Genomic DNA, 22,403 nt, shown 5'->3' on the forward strand with positions numbered 1-22,403 from the left:
GGGTCCCTCCCATGGGCTGCAGTTCTTCACAAACTGCTCCAGCATGGGTCCCTTCCACAGCGTGCAGTCCTTCAGGAGCACACTGCTCCAGCGTGGGTCCCCCATGGGGTCTCAAGTGCTGCCAGAAAACCTGCTCCATGGGCTCCTCTCTCCATGGGTCCACAGTTCCTGCCAGGAGCCTGCTCCAGCGTGGGCTTCCCATGGAGTCACAGCCTCCTTAGAGCATCCACATGCTCCGGCGTGGGGTCCTCCATGAGCTGCAAGTGGATATCTGCTCCACCATGGACTGCAGGGGGAAAGCTTGCCTCACCATGGTCTTCACCACAGGCAGCAGGGGAATCTCTGCTCTGGTGCCTGGAGCACCTCTTCCCCCTCATTCTTCACTGACCTTGGTGTCTGCAGGGTTGTTTCTCTTACATATTCTCACTCCTTTCTCTGGCTGCCATTTCTGTGCCCGCTGCAAATATTTTCCCTTCTTAAATATGTTATCCCAGAGGCACTACCACTGTTGCTGATTGGCTTGGCCGGTGGGGGGGGGGGTCTGTCTGTAGGGTTCGGCGTCCGGAAGATCTCGCGATGTTACGGAAAGATGGAGGGTTAGTCGCAGCCCTATGACACATCTGTAACCCCGCCTGCCCTGGTTAGTATAAAAGGAATTAACTGCGCAATAAAAGGGGGAAGTTGGCACTCGCACCGTGTGCGTTATCTGTCTCTTTCCCTGGTCCGGGTCGACCAGTGATCTAATCGCAGCACCTTGATATGTAGCGAACGCTACATAGTGGTGACCCCGACGTAATCGGTCGCACAGGCGACGATGGAACTTGCGCAGGTGATTAAGGTATTGAAGGTGTTAGCTAATGAGGTGGGTGCCCGCGGAGCGATTAGGAGGGGCCCCACGGGCGAATGCATCCAATGGATGCTGCGCCGGGGAGGTATTGGTTCTCCCAGAGAAGTTTTAAACCCCCCAAAATGGGGAGAGATTCGGGAGTCTTTGCTCCAATCTGCGCTCGGGGGCGAGCGCAGGGCTGCAGAACGATTACAAACTTGGGGAAAAGTGGAGAGGGTGGTTACGGAAGGACAGAAAGCCGGGGCGTGCTGGTTGGCGGCGCGAGCTGCTTTGTTTGCGGATGAGGCGCCGCCTCAGGAACAGCGGGAGACGGTGCCCTCGGGGACAGTGAGTCAGACTCAGACGGAGTGGGCGGTCGTGGAGCGGGGCTCGCAGACCGATCTCTGATTAAGGGCGGGGACGCGGGAGGTGCGGCGGAGACCGAGGTTTTTCCTATTGAAACGGCACCAGCGGGGCCGGGTACGCCCCCCCCTCGGAAGTTTCCCTGGGAAGAATTACGGCGGGTGGTTCGGAAGGACTTAGAGGAATGCCTCTTGGACTGGGTTCCAGGCAGGGATGTTAAGGGACATTTATACTGTAAGATGAGAGAGCGGGAGGAACGGCCACCCGCGGAGGGAGCAGTTAGGAGGCTGCGGGGGTTGGAGACGGTGTCAGAGGAGGAAACACCCCCCTGTGAGGGAGATCAGGCGTCCTTGCTGGGAGAGCGGACTGAGCCTCCTGGGATTGAGCCTCCTGTGCCTGCTGAGCCTAAGTCTACTGCGCCTTTGCCGGAACGGGTTAAACCCTCGTCTGGGTCCTTGCGGAAGTGGCGCGAGGTGCCAGCGCAGGGCAATTCCGATAGTTCTGACGAGGAGAAGGGGGATGGTGCAATACGGAGGCCATCAAAACCTGCGCCACAGACTCAAATAGAGGAGGGACCGAACATTTTGCAGAGAGTACAGGGTCTGTTGCGGAGACTTGAGGGGGTCATACAGAATGCGGAGCGTGCAGTGCCGCTAATGCCCCCCACACAGGGGGACGTGGATGGCCAGGAAGAAGCACCCAAGAGTGCACAGACTGGTGACTGATTGCCAAAGAATGTTGCCTTTCAGGGGTGCAGTTTCAGCCGGTGGTTCTCCCTATTCGGGCAGCGGCGCGGGGAGGGTAGGAGTGGACACCTTTTGATGTAAAGACCGTTCGGGAACTCGCGAGTACTGTGCAGGCGCATGGAGTGAATTCCGCGCAGGCGCTCACTTTGTTCGAATGTCTGCTTTCAACGCCTGTTGCGCCCTTTGGTGTGATGCAGCTGATGAGAGGGGTACTGCCCCCATCATTGCTGTTGTTGTTTAAGGAAGAATGGCGAGCTCGGTGCCTTAAGGTCGTGACTGATGCTCAGGACCCTGGTCACCACCTGGCGGGAGTGACCATGGAGGAACTCATGGGGGAGGGGCAGTTTGCGACACCTCAGGCGCAGGCACAGGGCATGCGCGGACGTGACTTTGCGGCAGTCGCGGCTACCGCCTTGGCCGCATTTAAACATGTCGCGGCTATGGACAGCGCAGATCTCCCTTGGGTGAAGATCCGCCAGGGGATTGCCGAGAGGTTTACAGCCTTTTTAGATCGGCTTCAGGTTGCTGTACAGGCTGCAAACCTTCCAGAGGCGGCTAAGGAAGCGGTTGTGGTTGAGTGTGCTAAGGCTCAAGCCAACCCACAGACCGCAGCGCTTATCTCTCATTTGCCGGCGGGCTCATCGCTGGGCGAAATGATACGTCACGTACTGGAAAGGGAGCAACAACAAGAATCGTATCCGATGGCGGTGCCTGTGAAGCAAGTTTTGCAAGGGGGTACAAGTGCCTGTCACCGATGTGGGGGTAGGGGCCATAGAGCGAGGAATTGCGCAACCAGACCCGGAGGGTTGGCTCAGGAGGTGGGGGCCGGCAACCTCTGTTGTTGGAGATGTGGTAAGCCCGGACACAGAGTTCGAGACTGCCGTGTACCCGGGGCCCAGCAGGGGGCTCCGTGGTATGCAAGACAACGAGAACCGATGTCGGGAAATGAGATGGGGGGAGGGGTGGGGTCCGGGCTCTCCCCTTTAAATTTTGTACAGGACCCAGTGACAGCAACTCAGGATCAACTGGTGCTTCCGTGGAACTGCCCGCTGAGAAGGAGGGACAGGTTCAGGGCAATGTAACAACCGTTCCGGCAGTTGCTCCTGTTGCCCAAATAGCGTTGACCATGGAAGATCGTGAGCAGTTTGCCCTCTCTATCCCGGAAAGGAACAATCAAGCGCCCATGCAACGGTATCACTGGAAAATGTTCCCCCAAGGCATGAAAAATTCACCAACTCTGTCAGACCGTGGTGTCTGCTTTACAGGGTGCATTAGCAGGGTTTACGGGGACAATAGTGGGACATGAGGTCCATCCTTGTGGGGAGATCTTGCATGCCTTACCCATTCTTCCAGCACAGCAGGTGGCGAAACACCCTAATAATGAGTGCACAATTTTTACTGATGCATCCTCCAAGACCAGCAAAACCGTTTGTGTTTGGAAAGAAGATGGGGCACGTCACCACGTAGACTATACTGAACCAAGTCGCTTAGTACAGTTTTTGGGGGCCACGGCAGTGACCATGGCATTGTTACGTTGGCTGACAGAACCCTTAAATGTGGTCATGGATTCACTGTATGTATATAAGCTTTTGGTTGCAGGGGAATGGGCACTAGCCTCTTCTACGGAGATAGCCGGTATGCTGCTGAACGCCTTGCAGTTATGTAGTGCACCCGTTTTCCCTATTCATGTTACCAGTCACTCTGGTCTCCCTGAACCATTAGCTGAAGGGAACAGCCGTGCTGACCAGGCAGCACAAGCGCTGTTGGCTGTCGTTGGTGATGATAACATTACGCCAGCAAGGGCACGTGCGATGACGTTACACCGCCTTTTGCATTGTGGTTCACGAGGCCTGGTGACACTAACGGGTATTTCTCGTGCTGAAGCCAAATAAATTGTTGCAGCTTGCCCTCATTGTGCCCAAGGACCCCTTTGGGAGGCTGGGGTCAACCCTCGTGGTTTGCGGCCAAATCAGATCTGGCAAACAGATATTGCAGAATATGCTCCTTTTAAGCCACAGCAGCATTTACATGTTACAGTAGACATTTATAGTAGATGTATTTTTGCTACACTGCACACTAAATGGAATAGTTTGGCAGTTATACAACACTGGCGTGTTTGCATAGCTCAACTAGGTATTCCGCAACAGACCAAGACAGACAATGGTGCACTTTTTACTGGGGAAAAGGTGGAACGGTTTTGTGCAACCTGGGGTATTAACCTTATACACGGCATCTCTTATAATAGCAACGGCCAGGCCATTGTAAAACGAGCACATCGAACCTTAAAGACCTTGCTCGATCGGCTTAGGGAGGGGGAGCAGGAGGAGCCCTCCTGGTTACAGGATAATGTACCTGTTCTCTGTATACAGCATCATCTGTTAACTGCATTAACTTCATTAAATCAGACAGTTCAAAGGGACCTGGAGCAGACGATGGCGCAGCGACATTTTACGAGCATGGAAGAGAAAGGTCCCTACCCATTGGTCTGTGTGCGTGACTTTCAGACACGCCAATGGGAAGGGCCATTTGAGCTGCATTGTCTCGGGCGAGGGTATGCCTGTGTACAGATGCCTGAAGGGCTACTGAAATGGGTCCATAGTCATATGGTTCGTCCTGCCCTAACCTCGTAGTGTTTGAGTGTTTTTCTTTATAGATCGCTGTCATCCTATCCTGGCTTGTGACGCCTTGGGTATCTGCTACAATCTCTGGCAGTGGATGCAGGGCCAGTCGGGGAGACCAATGCGTGTCTGGACGACATCCCTCTCGGAGCCCATCAACGCGTGCCTTTATGGGATCTGGCTGTCAGGGGCGGAGTTGCAGAGTTGCTTACAGCCGGGAATCTGGATGCCCCAGACAATAAGCCTTGGTTTTCCATTTACCATTTGTGTGGATTACATTTACGTGTGTTTAAGATATAGTGTTTAAACTTAGTTGTAGAAATATGCTTATGTTTATAGTACTTTACACAGTTAGTTCTTTGTGTGAAGCTGCTTATAACAATAGAAACTAGTTAGTCACAGGGAGGGGGAGATGTAGGGTTCGGCGTCCGGAAGATCTCGCGATGTTACGGAAAGATGGAGGGTTAGTCGCAGCCCTATGACTCACCTGTAACCCCGCCTGCCCTTGTTAGTATAAAAGGAATTAACTGCGCAATAGAAGGGGGAAGTTGGCACTCACACCGTGTGTGTTATCTGTCTCTTTCCCTGGTCCGGGTCGACCAGTGATCTAATCGCAGCACCTTGATATGTAGTGAATGCTACACTGTCTTAGCTGGTATTGGCTCTGTTGAACATTTCTGATCCTCTTGAAAGGGCTTTTGAATCAACTTCACAAGAAGTGGGTAATGGATACTCTGATCAGAATTAGAGGGGCCCTGCCTCCAGCCAGGTGGAGGAAAGGGATAACCGGGTCTATTGGACTGTGTGGATTTGATGGCCTGGCACGTCAGACCCACAGGAGTATAAGGCTCTAGTAGACACTGGCGCATAGTGCACTCTAATGCCATCAAGTTATAAAGGGGCAGAACCCATCTGTATTTCTGGTGTGACAGGGGGATCCCAAGAGTTAACTGTATTGGAAGCTGAAATGAGTCTAACTGGGAATGAGTGGCATAAACACCCCGTTGCAACTGGCCCCGACGCCCTGTGTATCCTTGGCATAGACTATCTCAGAAGAGGGTATTTTAAGGACCCAAAGGGGTATTGATGGGCTTTCGGTATAGCTGCCTTGGAGATGGAGGGCACTGAACAGCTGTCTACCCTGCCTGGTCTCTCTCAAGACCCTTCAATTGTGGGGTTGCTGAGGGTGGAAGAACAACAAGTGCCAATTGCTACCACGACGGTGCACTGGCGGCAATATCGCACCAACCAAGACTCTCTGATTCCCATCCACAAGTTGATTCATCAACTGGAGATCCAAGGAGTGATCAGCAAAACTCGCTCACCCTTTAATAGTCCCATATGGCCAGTGCGGAAGTCTAATGGGGAATGGAGACTAACAGTTGACTATTGTGGCCTGAATGAAGTTACGCCGCCTGAGTGCTGCCGTGCTGGATATGCTAGAACTTCAATACGACCTAGAGTCAAAGACAGCCAGGTGGTATGCCACAATTGACATTGCTAATGCGTTTTTCTCAATCCCTCTGGCAGGAGAGTGCTGGCCACAATTTGCTTTTATTTGGAGGGGCATCCTGTACACTTGGAATCGATTGCCCCAAGGGGTGGAAACAGCCCCACCATTTGCCATGGACTAATCCAGACTGCACTGGAAAAAGGTGAAGCTCCGGAACACCTGCAATACGTTGATGACATCATCGTATGGGGCAACACGGAAGAAGTCGTCTTTGAGAAAGGGAAGAAAACAATCCAAATCCTTCTGAAAGCTGGTTTTGCCATAAAAGGAAGGAAGGTCAAGCGACTTGTACAGGAGATCCAGTTTTTAGGAATAAAATGGTAAGATGGATGTTGTCAGATCCTAATGGACGTGATCAACAAAATAGGCGTTGTGGGCTTTTGGAGAATGCATATTCCAAGTTACAGTCTGATTGTAAGCTCTCTCTTTCAAGTGACCCAGAAGAAGAACAATTTTAAATGGGGTCCTGAGCAACAACAAGCCTTTGAACATATTAAAGATGAGATTGTTCATGCAGTAGCCCTTGGACAAGTCCGGGCAGGACAAGATGTTAAACATGTGCTCTATACTGCAGCTGGGGAGAATGGCCCTACCTGGAGCCTCTGGCAGAAAGCACCTGGAGAGACCCAAGGCCGACCCCTGGGGTTTTTGAGTTGAGGATATTGAGGATCTGAGGCTCGCTATACTCCAACTGAAAAAAGAGATATTGGCAGCATATGAAGGAGTTTGAGCTGCCTCAGAAGTGGTTGGTACTGAAACACAGCTCCTCTTAGCACCCTGACTGCCAGTGCTGGGCTGGATGTTCAAAGGGAGGGTCTCCTCTACACATCATGCGACTGATGCCACATGGAGGAAGAGGGCTGCATTGTTCACACAACGGACTTGCATAGGAAACCCCAGTTGCCCAGGAATTGTGGAAGTGATCATGGACTGTCCAGAATGCAAAGATTTTGGAATGTCGCCAGAGGAGGAGGTGACACGTGCTGAAGAGGCTCCACTGTATAATAAACTGCCAGAAAATGAGAGGCAATATGCCCTGTTCACTGACGGATCCTGTTGCATTGTGGGAAAACATTGGAGGTGGAAGGCTGCTGTATAGAGTCCTGTACGACAAGTCGCAGAAACTGCTGAAGGAGAAGGTGAATCGAGTCAGTTTGCAGAGGTGAAAGCCATCCAGCTAGCATTAGACATTGCTGAAAGAGAAAATTGGCCAGTGCTCTCTATCTCTGTACTGACTCATGGATGGTGGCAAATGCCCTGTGGGGTGGCTACAGCAATGGAAGCAGAGCAACTGGCAGCGCAGAGGTAAACCCATTTGGGCTTTCGCACTGTGGCAAGATATTGCATCCCGGCTAGAGAATCTGGTTGTAAAAGTACATCATGTAGATGGTCGCATACCCAAGAGTCAGGCCACTGAAGAACATCGAAACAACCAACAGGTGGATCAGGCTGCCAAGATTGAAGTGGCTCAGGTGGACCTGGACTGGCAACATAAGGGTGAGCTATTTATGGGTCAGTGGGCCCACGATACCTCAGGCCATCAGGGAAGAGATGCAACATATAGATTGGCTCGTGATCGAGGGGTGGACTTGACCATGGACACAATTGCACAGGTTATCCATGAATGTGAAACATGTGCTGCAATTAAACAAGCCAAGCGGTTAAATCCCCTGTGGTATGGAGGGCGATGGCTGAAATAGAAATATGGGGAAGCCTGGCAGATTGACTACATCACACTCCCACAAACTCGCCAAGGCAAGCGCTATGTGCTTACAATGGTGGAAGCAACCACCAGGTGGCTGGAAACATATTCTGTACCCCATGCCACTGCCCAGAGCACTATCCTGGGCCTTGAAGAGAAAGTTTTATGGCGACACAGCACCCCAGAAAGAATCAAGTCGGACAACGGGACTCACTTCTGAAACAACCTCATAGAGGCACCAGCCTCTGGGAAAATCGAGCGATACAATGGACTGTTAAAGACTACATTGAGAGCAATGGGGGGTGGAACTTTCAAACATTGGGATACACATTTAGCAAAAGCCACCTGGTTAGTCAACACCAGAGGATCTGCCAATCAGGGTGGCCCTGCCCAATCAGAATTTTTACATACTGTAGAAGGGGATAAAGTCCCTGTAGTGCACATGAAAAATATGTTAGGGAAGACAGTCTGGGTCACTCCTGCCTCAGGCAAAGGTAAACCCATTCGTGGGATTGCTTTTGCTCAAGGGCCTGCGTGCACTTGGTGGGTGATGCGAAAAGATGGGGAAGTCCGATGTGTGCCTCAAGGGGATTTGGTTTTAGGTGAGAATAGCCAGAATTAAACTGTATGATATTAGTTGCTATATAACCCTGTCACTGTATGTTATCATTACTATAATTGTTATATGCTATATCCATAGTACTATAGTAAGAATCACTTAGATCAAGCAAGAAAGAACTGATCAAACTGAGCGAAGCACAGTAGTGATGGAACCAGAACTGACTCCAGCATGCAACAATCCAACGGTGCACACCATCCTCCTGCTGCGTCCAACGTCACCCGCTTGCCATACCGCACTGAAGCCCGATCCTGCTCTGCTGACTGAGAGGACTTTGCACCATCCCTCCTGCCCAGACAGCCTGGAATGACAGATGGAGCCCAGAGTTGGGAACTAAATGAACTCAGTGAACTTTTTTATGAACATGACCCATAAACTAAAGGAATGATATCTCTGTGTGTTTATACATATGTATATATCAGAGGATGGAAAAGGTGATGATGATTGACCAGGATGTAATGGAAAGTATTGGAACTGAGCACGACATCAATGGTATAGAACAAGGGCTGCATACTGTCCTGGTTTCAGCTGGGATAGAGTTAATTGTCTTCCTAGTAGCTGGTACGGTGCTATGTTTTTGAATTCAATATGAGAAGAATGTTGATAACACTGATGTTTTCAGTTGTTGCTAAAAGTAATGTTTAGTCTAAAGTCAAGGATTTTTCAGCTTCTCATGCCCAGCCAGCAAGAAGGCTGGAGGGGCACAAGAAGTTGGCACAGGACAGAGCCAGGGCAGCTGACCCAAAGTGTCCAACAGGGTATTCCATACCATGCGACGTCATGTCTTGTATATAAACTGGGGGGAGTTGGCCTGGGGGAGATCACTGCTCAGGAACTAACTGGGCATCGGTTGGTGAGTGGTGAGCAATGGCATTGTACATCACTTGTTTTGTATATTCCAATCCTTTTATTATTATTATTGTCATTTTATTATTGTTATTATTGTCATTATTAGTTTCTTCATTTCTGTTCTGTTAAACCATTCTTATCTCAACCCATGAATTTTACTTTTTTTTTTTTTTCTCATTTTCTCCCCCATCCTACTGCATGGTGGGGAGTGAGTGAGTGGCTGCATCGTGCTTAGTTGCTGGCTGAGGTTAAACCACACCACCTAACAAGTTACATGCTTTGAAAGGTCAACAGAGAGATTTGTATTTCCTTTTTTCCCCCCCTATTCCAACCATTCTTCTTTATGAAATGACAGGCTTACTGACTTCAGAGGGAAAGACATTTCTCTGAAGTTACACTAAAATCAAAATAGGATTGCACAAGTCAAATTGTGATTCACAAGGAAGTTACCTAACAAGGGAGTGCTTATAGTCGAGGCAAGAGCCTCTTAGACTTCCTCAAGTTGCTATGCAAACCTCGTACTCACCAGAGGTGCTCAACTAACTTTGGTGACAAAGCCCTTAACTGATTGAAGTAATTGAGGGTTATGAGTTGTTCGTAAGTGCTGGAGATTTAATAGCAGGTTAATTCAAAACTGTCCCAACACCTTATCACTAATGACTCAAGATCATTATGAAATTAATTAGTTTCATATTCTGTTATCCAGTCTTCCCACCATATTATTCTTGAAATGCCTTCCATGCTATTTATTACCTGTGCAATCAAAAGCATTTTTTATCCTTGTGGAACATTTTGAAAAAATATTTTTTTTCACACACTGTGTAGAATCTAAGACATAAATAGTATTTTCCTCTCATATAACTATGATGTTAAGTCTCAACTAAAGAAAAAAGTGTGCACTGATTTTTATTTGCATGCTATCCTATTCATAATTCAGAACTTAAAATATACCTAAGGGTACCTTGGAATTTTTGCAAATATAAATAAATTCCATGTTGCGGAGGATCCACAGGGGAAATCACACACAGACCAATGTGTTCAAGTGAAGTCCATTTACTACAACTTTTAGCACAGTTATATACCTTATGTGCTTGTGCATGCGCCTTATACAATACTCTAATTGGTACAATACCCTGGTTCATGCGACACTATCTTATCCTCTATTGGCTGTGCAAGCTTCTTCACGAGGTGTCCAGCAGTTACTTATCTCATTCTTCGGCATCCAGGAGTTGCTTGTCAGGATCTTCTTATCTTCTTTTTTCCCAGCGTACAAGGACACAGCGTCCTTGTCTGCTCCAGCACTTTGTAAACTTATGCTTCGTTCCCACCTAATGGCTGGATTGCTCACATGCCCTCGCCCAGCCAAGAAATCCTCAACAATTCCAGAAGGAAATTCTTTAATAGCCAATAGCTTTACTCCCCAAATAGTCTAAATAGATAATTGTGGAGGGTTGACCGTGGCTGGCTGCCAGATGCCCACCAAGCTGCTCTCTCACTTTCCCTCCTCAACAGGCCAGGGGAAGAAAAAAAGATGGAAAAACTTGTGGGTTGAGATAGAGAAAGGGAGATCACTTACTGAATACTGTCACAGGCAGAAGAGACTCAACTTGGGGAAGATTAATTTAATTTATTGCCAGCTAAAAAAACCAGTAGGATGGTGAGAAACAAAGACAAAAAATAAAACACCTTCCCCCCACCCTTCTTCCCAGGCTTGACTTCACTCCTTCATTCCCAACTTTTCTACCTCCTCCTCCCCCACCCCTGAGTGGCATGGGGAGGTGGGGGTGTTGGGGAATGTGGGTTTGTGGTCAGTCCATAACAGTTCTCTGCTGCTCCTTCCTCCTCACACTTTTCTCCTGCTCCAGTGTGGGTCCTCTCCAGGGGCTGCAGTCCTTCAAGAATTGATCCAGCTTGGGTCGTCTCCACAGGCTGCAGTTTCCTTCACAGAATATCCACCTGCTCCAGTGTTGGGTCCTCCACAGGATCCAGTGAATATCTGCTCCACCGTGGTCTCTTCCATGAGCTTCAGGGGAATCTCTGCTCAGGTGCCTGGAGCACCTCCTCCCCCTGCGTCTTCACTGACCTTGGTGTTTGCAGGATTGTTTGTCACACTTATTTTTTCCCCTCTCCTCACTGCCCATGCAGTGTTTTTTACCCTTTCTTAAATATGTTATCACAGAGGTGCCACCAGCTTTGCTGATTGGCTCAGCTTTGGCCTGTGGTGGCTCTGTCGCAGAGCCAGCTGGAACCAGTTGTGTCCAGCACAGGGGAAGCCCCTGACCGCTTCTCACAGAGGCTCCCCCTGCAGCCCCCCCCCCAACCTTGCCACATATGCCTACTATAAGGAAAAAAAGTCAGTGCACCCAAATAAGGTCATCTGTTCACAGTGATTAGGACACAGAAATAGTCATTTTCAAAGAAGTAGAATGAAGCACAAGTTACTTTGATGGATTTCAAAGATCTGAACTAGTTTTGGTAATGTAAACATTGATGTCAGATTGCTGTGGTTCCATCCACACCATATTCAAACAAAAATAAACACATTTCAGTCCGTATTAAATAAAGTGCTGTCTGTTTCTAATATCATTTAGCTAGCTAGTGAGAACCATAGCATTTAGACCTATGTTTAAAAGGCAGGTTCTAGTGGACAATAGAAAGTGTTTACCTTGAATGATTTCTGTATGTTTGCTGTGATCAATGCTAGCTGGACATATTGTGACAGAACCCTCTTTTTTTTCTGTAAACTTATGAACTTTGAATCATGTTAAATATTTTTGAAAAAGAATATTTTGATTTTTAGTTTTTAATATACAGTATGCAGTCCAAACTTAGCTGCCTTTATGCATGTTTGCAGAACAAACTTGTTAGTAGAAGTTTTAGCCATAGTACTCATTGTTGTTCTTCTGTGCCTCTTGAGTCATCATGGCTTTTTGGGGACTAGCTATTATAATTATAGGGATAAAATGCAGTACAGTCACAACCATGTCACAGAACTGTTTGAGCAAATAACATCCCTTTTAAAATTATTTATAGTTTTTCAGGTCTTTAAAATAGAAGTGCTAATGAGTGGAAGAAAGCATTTTGTTGAGAAAAGATATAGTGAATTCCATGCATTTCATAAAAAGGTAATTATCTCTTTCTTTAGAAGACGTAACTTTATTTTGCCTTAGTTGATACATTTCCCCTCACTTGAAATTGTTTCTATTCATGGCTTATCTCAAATATGTCTTGTGATTCATGTCTCTGGAAAAGAGTTGCTGACTTATTCAGTTTCTTCTGTATTTCCTGAAAGGGGCTGAGGACTTCTCAGATGTTTCTTACTCTCCTTTTCTTTTTGATTATTGTTTACATGCCGTATTGCTAAAATGCTCCATCTGTAGTATGCTTGTTTCTTCTTGTAAAATCATGAAATAAGGCACATTCCTACAGCAAATAATCATGGTTTTGATTTTTATCTAATAAGACAAATAATTTGTTAGTTCTAGAAAATTGTGTTGCTAACTTGCTTTATGTAAAGTTGAAGAAACAACTTGTATACACCAGGAAGCTAGAAATGAAAAAGACTGAATAGACCATCTCACTCTGCTTTTCTTCATACAATGAATGTGATACAAAATATCTGCTAAGCTTGTCTACAGATTCATCTTACTAATACCTAGAAGGAACTCACTCACTGATGGCTTTCAAAATTGGATATCCACTAATTATTCTTTAAATTGTTTTGATCAGTGTTTTTCCTCTCCAGGCTGAACTGGATACTGCTTTTACAGTTTTACAGCTGAAGGTCAAGTTTTAAATTTATTCTGCCTTGTAGGGGTGTAGTAATGTGAAAAAGCAGCAGCTTACCAATGATGGGGCTGTGATGAAGAACCAGTCCTTCTTTCCTAGGACCTGGGTCAACTGAACATTTGTTGGTTTATAGCTCTCAGTGGCAATAGTATGCACACTCAACTGCTTTTGCTAGTGCTGCTTGCCTTCACTGTGAAAAAGCTGCTTCTGCAAAAGACAGAGAGGAGCACTGGGAAGAGCCCAAGGCTTTTACAGCTCCTGACATTGCAGTGTCACAGGAGCTTGCCCACACTAGCACATTTTGCTGGTGGCCCTGAGTCAATTCAGGAATGGTCTCATTCAGTGATGTGGCTTTATCCTGATGGCAGCAAGAATGGGTTTTGACAAATTATATGGTATATGAATGTGGATATATGCAAACTTGGGGCTGCAAAAGGCAACTTCTGTTGACTCAACTGTGTTGGTCTTCTAAAGTCCAAAGAGCAAGAACATATTTTGCTTTGCTGCATAGTAATTGGTACATGCATATATTTCTTAGATTTTTACTCCTTGCTCCCATTGTAGTATTAACTGCCACTTTTAAATTTACATTTTCTTTGCTGTATTAATTCAGATATCTCTCAGAAATTTTCCCCTTGTGGTCATATTGAATATGGTACCTCATGAGCAATAGTGTCAGAATCAGTAGTACAACTCAGTTACCCACCACCCAGCCCTGCAGCATATTGTATGTGCGTTATTTTACATATGAGAATAGTCCTGTAATTGAAAGTAAAGCAGGTGAATAGAGCTTACAGGAACAAATTAATTAGGAAACACAATGAGGGGAGAATCAGGATTTATATGCTTAAAACACATCTACCCAAGTACGCCGTGTCCTCTAGTTGTTGTCTAATTTCACTATAATTTCTGGAGTTGCACAATTTAGTTCCTGTCTTTATCTCTTTTTGTTTTACTTGTACATTTCCCTCACTGCTCCACACAAATATTATGAGTGACTGCAGTCTCACTCTCAGCTTTGTCTCCTTGCACACTGATTCTTCTGCAATAACTCCTTTCTTAAAGATTTCTCCTTAGAACAACAGGAAAACCATAAATTATGGTCCTTTTCTCACACCCCAGAAATAGCAGAAAAATAAAGAAACATGGAAAACAGGAATTCTAACAGGATATTCTTTGCACCACTGTTCAATTTGTTTCATCTTACTCCTCATCTGCTTCTTGTTTGTTTAAATTACTCTACAAGCTTGTAGTGACTTTTTCTTATTTGTTCCCTGTACAGATGGCAAAGCACCCAGCATATTTTGACACAACATACCCATACCTCTTTGCTTATGTTTTTTTTTTAAAGTTGCAGTAAAATTGTTAGTACACAAAGTAGTTGAACAGCTCCTGCTCTGAACCTGTTTTATTGCTTTCATTATTACAAAAAATCTTGGAGAAAGTCTCCTACAGTCATACTGTAGGTGATTTCCTCCTCTTTTTTCTTTATTTTGTGTTAGAAAAAGCAGAAAAACTCAAAGCACTTAAGAAAGTACATTTGTCTTTTCTACAACAACATAGCATGTGTATTCAAACAGTTTTTTATTGGAGAAGAATATTTTGAACCTATATTGTGCAAACAGTTTGTTTGCATCATATGGCACCATCTATACTGGGGTCCATATACCAGTTTTTTTTCAGCATGCTAAGAGAGCATTTTATTGTTTCTGCCTCTCTTCCCCTTTAATTTACAGTGTAAGTTTCACTGTAAAGAGCTGTGCATGCATGGCAATTGGAAAGGTATCTTTAAACTTACTGCATATTCCAGGTGCCTTTAGTGTTGGAGATGTCTGTAGTGAGTAGTAGAAGTAACTTCTGTTGGGAACAAACTTGGTAGAAAACTGGAATAGAGAGTAAAGGGGAGATTGTTCTATTCGCCTGATAAGAACATACCACACTGACATTGTATGTAGGAAGGACTCCATTACTCATATAAGATAAGAGATTTTTCATTCATCAGAATACCAATTAATGTTTTGTTTCATTTTGATTTTTTTTAAACAAAGCAGTTTCCAAGATCATGGCTGAATTGGTCTCCTTTCTGTGTTCACCTTTTCCTACATTCTAGTTGTAGAAAAAAGCTACACCCCATTTCCTGTGCAATCTGGCTGTAATAGAAAGTTTTTAAATCTTTTCAAACCTCATGATAGATTGGGAGTACAAGTTATTCCTTTGACAGAAAATATCTACTGCTGTTGGCCTTGTTTTCATACTTTGCATAGGCCCTTCTAATTTGGCCTGGTTATGAATGGGCAAGCTAGGCTTTTCAGGCTCTGCAACGTTCATGTTACAGTATTGTATTCAAATCTGAACAACGTTTTTATTATTTTCATATGGAGAAATTTTCAGAAAAAATAAAAAACTTTCTGCCTGCAAAAATAGCTAAAAATACTATTGTATGTTCATATTTATTCCCTATTTCTTTTTTATATTTCTTTTTTCCTTACATTTAAAAATATTGGTAGTTCTTTTTTAGTACCAAAATGAAGGTGACAGTATTATGGCTATTGCAGTCAACTCTGCAAAAATACTGTTTTATGTCTTGTTTTGCAGGCTATTTATAATTCAAAACAATTACTCTATACTCTAAATTGTATTAACTTACCACACTTGAAAAAATAATTCTTTACTGCATAATTTGAGACATCTTTTAGACTTGAGGAAAATAGAGACTACAGGATGTCAAATAAGCATTAGGTCAGTGTTATAGGCAGATGGTTTCAGGTAACTGTCTCATTTCTAACTTAAATTTGTTTACCTTAAAGGGACACTATTATATTTTGGTTTTGTCTGTGTTTCTTTCTGTTTCTTTGTTTGCAGCTCAAGAAGTTCATAGGAACTCCAGATATCCCTTCAAAGTATGTAAGGAAAAGGGTCCCAAAGGTCTTGGAGCAGCACTGGCAACGCTTGGAGTTGTACTTGCAGTCTCTTGAGTCTCCTCTCATCTGATACCAAAATTCACAGCCTGTAAAGGAATACTCTCTAAGACTCGTTTTGGAGATTTAGAAAGCAGGCATTCTTTATTGCAGTGCTGGATGCACAGGGGATAATTCCACCTAGCGTGCATACCACAGCTTTAGCACTAACAGGTTATATAGAATAACTAATTGCATATTAATCAGATTAGTATACATATACATAAAAATTATTGTAACTGATTCTCATAGTACTGCCTACATCCGATCATGCACAATGGTTCTCCATTTGAGTTGAAGGGCTGCTTTTGCGACCACTGACCCATTTGAAGTTCTTGTTGGCTGTCCTTGAAGTCTTTGTTCTTGTCCTTGTTCTTTGATCTTGAAGCTTAATGCAGTTTCAATCACATGCGGTCAGTTTCAACATTGTTCTCATCTAGCGTACAGGAACATCTAGTCATAAGAGCCAAGAACTGCCAAACTTATGAGTAACTACCTCTACCAGTTAATTGCTTGGCTACACTTTTGTCTATTGTTTCAATCATAGTGTTAGTATAAGATTTCTAATAATTATTTACCAAATCTCACTTTTACAGTCACCTAGCAGCAAAGCAGTTTCCATGGCTGGTACAAAATATTAAAACCATCAAAATATTTAGACATACCATACAGAATGTATGGAAATATGCTATCAGAGCCTGTGAAAAAAAGGTGGGGTGGGGGGAAGGTGTTTTAGATTTTGTCTTTGTTTCTCATCATCCTATTTTTAATTGGCAATAAATTGAATTAATTTTCCCCCAAGTTGAGTCTGTTTTGCTCATGACGGTAACTGGTAAGTGATCTCCCTGTCTTTATCCTGACCCATGAGCTTTTCCATCTTAATTTCTTCCCCCTGTCCTCTTGAAGAGGAGGGGTGACAGAGCAGCTGGATGAGTGTTGGGCAGCCAGCCAGGGTCAACCCAGCACATCATTAGAAACTGGTCTTGCACATGTGGGAATGGCCACATAGGATAGTCATTTTTTACATAGGATGCTGCATCCAAAGAGTTAAAATCAATGGCTCAGTGTCCAAGTGGAAACCAGTAATGACTGGTGTCCCTTAGGGGTCTGTACTGGGACCAGTACTATTTAATACCTTCAACAATGACATAGACAGTGGGATTGAGTGCACCCTCAGCAAATCTGCAGATGACACCAAGCTGAGTGGTGCATCTGATTCCCTAGAGGGAAGGGATGCCATCCAGAGGAACCTTGACAGGCTTGAGGAGTGGGACGGTGTGAATCTCATGAAGTTCAACAAGGCCAAGTGCAGGGTCCTGCACCTCTGTCAGGGCAATCCCCAATATAAGTACAGACTGGGGGCCAAATGGATTGAGGGCAGCCCTGCAGAGACAGACTTGATGATATACTGGTGGATTAAAAACTGGACACGAGCTGGCAATGTGTGCTTGCAGCCCAGTGTATTGGGTCTGGCTGAGATGGAGTTAATACTCCCCATAGCAGCCCTCATAGTGCTGTGCTCTGCATCAGTAGCTAGAAAGGTGTTGACAACACACCAGTGTTTTGGCTACTGCTGAGCAGTGCTGGCACAGCATCAAGGCTGTCTCTCCAACATTTTTGCCCCCCCCTCAATGGCAGGCTGGGGCAGGGCAAGATCTTGGGAGGGGACATAACCAGGACAGCTGACCTAAACTAAACAAACAGATATTCCATACCATATGATGTCAGCTCAGCTATAAAAGCTAAGTAAAGGGAGATGGAGGGGGGGGGACACGACATTTTTTTTTCTTCCGGAGCAACCACTATGCATACTGAAGCCCTGCTTCCCAGGAAGCGGCTAGACATCACCTGCTGATGGGAAGTAGAGAATAACATCATTTGGTTTTCTTTGCTTTCGCGCGCGACCTTTGCTATCACTTTATTAAACTGTCCTTATCTTGACCCACGGGCCTTTTGTTATATTTTCTCCCCCCCTGTCCAGCTGAGGAGGGGGAGTGATAGAGTGGCTTTGGTGGGCACCTGGCATCCAACCAGGGACAACCCACCACACCCAGAAAGCCAACCGTATCCTGGGCTATATCAAAAGAAACGTGGCTATCAGGTCAAGAGAGGTCATTCTCACCCTCTACTCCACTCTCATGAGACCCCACGTGGAGTACTGCATCAAGCTCTGGGACCCCCAGCACAAGAAAGACATGGACCTGTTAGAGCAAGTCCATAGGAAGGCCACAAAAATGATCATAGGGCTGGAACACCTCTCCTCTGAAGAAAGGCTGAGAGAGTTGGGGTTGTTCAGCCTGGAGAAGAGAAGGCTCCAGGGAGACCTTATTGCAGCCTTCAACATATAAAGGGGGCTTATAAGAAAGACAGAGAAAGACTTTTTACCGGGGCCTGTAGTGACAGGACAAGAGGCAGCTGTTTTAAACTGAAAGAGGGTAAATTTAGATTGGACATAAGAAGAAATTTTTTACAATGAGGATGGTGAGACACTGGGACAGGTTTCCCAGAGAAGTTGTGGATGCCCCATCATTGGAAGTGTTCAAGGTCAGGCTGGATGGGTTTGAGCAACCTAATGTAGTGAAAGATGTCATTGCCCATGACAGGGGAGTTGGAGTAGATGATCTTTAAAGGTCCAAACCATTCTATGATTCTATGTTTTGTATATAGCTTAAGATAATAGAAACTGATCATGCATACGCTAGAGTGCTCACGTAGAACCATGAGGTAGCTGGAATATAAGAGTTCACCAGAAAAACAGTTCAGTGAGTCTCACCTGATCCAGCTGAAGACGCCATTATAAGGATGCTTCTAACAGAGCCTGCTATCACCATTTGGATAATGACTGGCCGTCCTGTTTGAGAGATTTGATTCCCCACACAAGCATTACCCCAATAAAGCAAAGGATTCCAATAAATCAGTGTGTTTGTGTGTGTGTGTTTGTTTGTTTTTTAAAACTAACACTCTGTCTGTGAGTGTAGAGGAAGTTTTTCTGTCTTCCTGGGATAATGATTTAGTCATTTTAGATATTCTTGCTTTTGCAAACCTAGACTATTTTGGTTTCTTTTTTTTGGCAATCCTTTTTTATTGCTTTCTATGGGATCTCAGCAGTGGCTGGTTTAAACCAGTTCTTGACTTTGGCTGTTTGTAAATGTTCTATCTTCCATAGCTATTTGTGCTTAATCTTATACCAGAATCATTATCATGTGTGGGAGCAACTGGCATTTGAATCAAGAGTGAATGTTAGAACTTGTTGTGCTGCATGTTTGCCAAACCTTTGAAAAACTAGTTTTACAAGGTCAGGTCGGAGGACTGCCTGGTGTGTGCCTGGGAAGATGTGGCTGAAGATAGTCACGAGTATGCGTGTGGAGTGTGTGTTTATCTTTAAGTGTTCTGAGGACTGGCAAACATCCCAGCCGAGCCAGATATGCACTCCTGTTTTAGTAACATATACGTATGCTGTAAGAGACAATAAAGAGGTCTTTTTGCCGTTGCTTCAGAACCATCTCGTTGTCATCCCGAGTGCCTCTCTCATTGCCGCAATCATGTTTTTGTATGGGTTGTGCTTTAATAGTGCTTGGATATTTTCTGGTCATTTCTTGTCTAAGCCATTATTGCTAATATGCTATTGCTAACTAGTACATTTTCACTGGTAGAGGGGAGTCCCAAATGAGGTAGTTAACTTCTTTCACCCTGAACTGTTTTTCTTGTCATGAACACTGACATGGATTCTCTTAGAGGGGAAATCACATGCCTCCAGAAGCTGAGGCTTGTGCTAATTTCTTAATACTACTTCAATTTTCTCATGTTCATATTATGCTTTGGTTTGTGTGGAAAGTGTGAAGATTAAAGCTTTCAGGGCTTACTAAAGGAATTCTTTAAATGCTTGTTCTTGTTTCACCCATGTATTTATCTTTTTGGTTTGAGTGCAGTAGCACTGACTGCAATGCTAGCAAGAAGTTTCAGTTCTCTCCTAGTCCCAAGTCCTGCTGTTCATGCAACTGCTTATATCCACTCAGTTATGATTTTAGATATTTTAATTACTGACCTTGTCTTTCAGAAATACCATGCATAGGATAACATACTTCTGTATGGTAGTGTCAAATGTGGCAGAACTGATAGTAGGGCAGTGTGATTAAAGTGAGAGCAAACCATGCCCTCAGCTATTTAGAGGCTTAGGGCAGTCATTTCATATTTTGAAAAAAATCTTGTTTGAGGAGACATGGCCATGTCATATTGCTCTGGGCACCATCTTGTAAAAATATCTATGACAAGAGAAGGGCTTGTTAGAGGAAAATATATACCAGATCCAACAGCCTGAGAAAGGTGAATCTGCTGCTGCTCCATGTCCCCAGGTCCAACCAGTAGTGAGGCTGAAGATGTATTCCCAGGAGGCGCACACACACACAAAGCACACATATGTGCTACATATATACATGGCTGGCCACACAGATCACAGGCAGACACTCATAGCACCCACATGAACACTGACAGCACCAATGGCCTCATCCTGCTCCCCTCTTGGGCTGGACAGGATGGAAGTCCACTAGTGAGAATATATGTACACATATGTACAAGGTGGATCCCTCCAGCAGCTGGGCTCAGACACTTAGTCTACACAGCAGTTGGCCCCTGGATCCCAGTCTCCCCAGTTGCTGGCACTTGGACATAGAAGCACCCAAGGCCGCAGCCTTACTCCGGTTGCTGGTATAGACTGTCACAAATACACAGCTGACCAGGACTTCCCCTAGCCCCATAGCAGGCCCCTCGCGCTCTTGCCCCTAGACATACACAGGCACTCTCACACCCAGAGCTGGCCCTTAGACATCCACTCACCCCCTTGCTCCCAGGGCACTTCACCTAGTATTCACCAGCTAGTCTGGCTTGATCATTGTGAGTGATCATACACTGACGCAACCTCACTTGCTCCAGTCGCTGGCACCGTGGACAGACATATGGGCCCTCCAACCCATGGTCTGACTCCAGTTGCTGGTATTCAGACCTCCATACACACACATGCACATAGAATATAGAGCACTCACCCAAGAAAGAGTTAGAAAGGGTTTTAATAAGATCAGGCTCTGGGCATAGCCAGGCAAGTGTACTGACCAGCCCACTATTTACACCCAACCAGCCCTTTTTCTCCCCTTACCCCTCTATTTTCCCACTCTTGTTCCTCCCCAAATCACCTAAACCCCTCCCTTGTTCTGCCTTTGGTTCCTTCCCTAAACATCCCATAATAAATCATATGCCATCCCAAACTGCTTTTCTCCTGCATCCCATAATATGTCTGTGAGAGACTGAAACAGTTAATGTCTCAAACATTGTGGTGGGGCAAGTTCTGCTTAAAGACAAACCCTGCACAGCAAGGAACCAAGGTGAAAAGCCCATCAGCTCAGACATCAGCAACAGGAGGGGGAGGGCATGCTGGAGGGTGCCCAGCTCCCTGGTCTGATACAAAGATCAAACAATGGCCACTTCTGCAGGGAAGGAGAAGTCACTCCACAAAGGACCCCCAAGCCCAAAGACTCACAAACTGCTCATTAACCTGAGGAGTTCCGATGCCTGCCCAAAGGAGGGGCAAGGATAATAAAAGGACACAAACTGAAGCCCCAGTTGCACAAACCCACCGGAACTGGACCCCTCAGCTGACTGGACCCCTTGGCTGACTGAACCAATGCTGGACCCAGGACCGGTGAAATCTTTCTCTCTTCCTTTTTCTCTCTCTGTCTTCTTCTCTCTTTCCTTTTCCTTTTCCACAATCCCTACACCTCATCTGTTTCAAGACATAAACCGTTGACCAAGTCTGAGACTAAGAGTGGATCCAGCCACCCCGTGGCCCTTCTCTGAGGAGGAGTCTGGAAAGCAAGGGGGGTCTGCTCTGAGCCTCGTGACTCAACGGGAGGGATCTCCTTATTCCCTGAATTGATGTATATGGTTACCCTGGGTTACACGGTTTACAGAAGTAGTCTTATGCCAATTCCTGTTGTGAGAAACCCTGCCACCTACTACCACTCCTCTGTCATGAATAAAATCTTTAGCTGATTGTTTGGTGTCATTTCACCTTAATTTAGCCCGAGGGACTTTCGAATTAAACATGACTCCCTGGTCTGTCCAGTCTGGGCCATGACAATGTCCCACCCCTAGGCAGCAACCCCCTCTGTCGCGGTAGAGACGGACACGACAAGTAATAGATCACACAAAATGGCTACTTTATTGTTCTAACACACCTTTTTATCCCCTTCTTCAGAGTATGTGTTAGTATATGATTGGCTTAGTTAGTAACTAACAATTCATGATTGGTGAGTTTGTCAGGACGGTTCTTCTTATCACTATCTTGTTTTCGTACTGGTCTTCTCGGATCTTTCCAGACTTCTCAAGGATATACTACAAGCTGCTCAAGGTCGCGCTGTTCTCGAACTGT

At 45.4% G+C, this 22,403-nt stretch overlaps 1 long non-coding RNA gene across 1 annotated transcript; it reads left to right on the forward strand.

Moving 5' to 3' along the window:
• Positions 1 to 548: 548 nt before the first annotated feature.
• On the forward strand, positions 549 to 17,923 carry LOC126035517 (uncharacterized). Its single transcript, XR_007504960.1, has 2 exons — positions 549 to 12,361; positions 15,888 to 17,923. It is a non-coding gene; the product is annotated as an uncharacterized LOC126035517 (long non-coding RNA).
• Positions 17,924 to 22,403: the final 4,480 nt, after the last annotated feature.

The sequence above is a fragment of the Accipiter gentilis genome, chromosome W (assembly GCF_929443795.1).
Source record: "Accipiter gentilis chromosome W, bAccGen1.1, whole genome shotgun sequence".
Lineage (NCBI taxonomy): Eukaryota > Metazoa > Chordata > Aves > Accipitriformes > Accipitridae > Astur > Astur gentilis.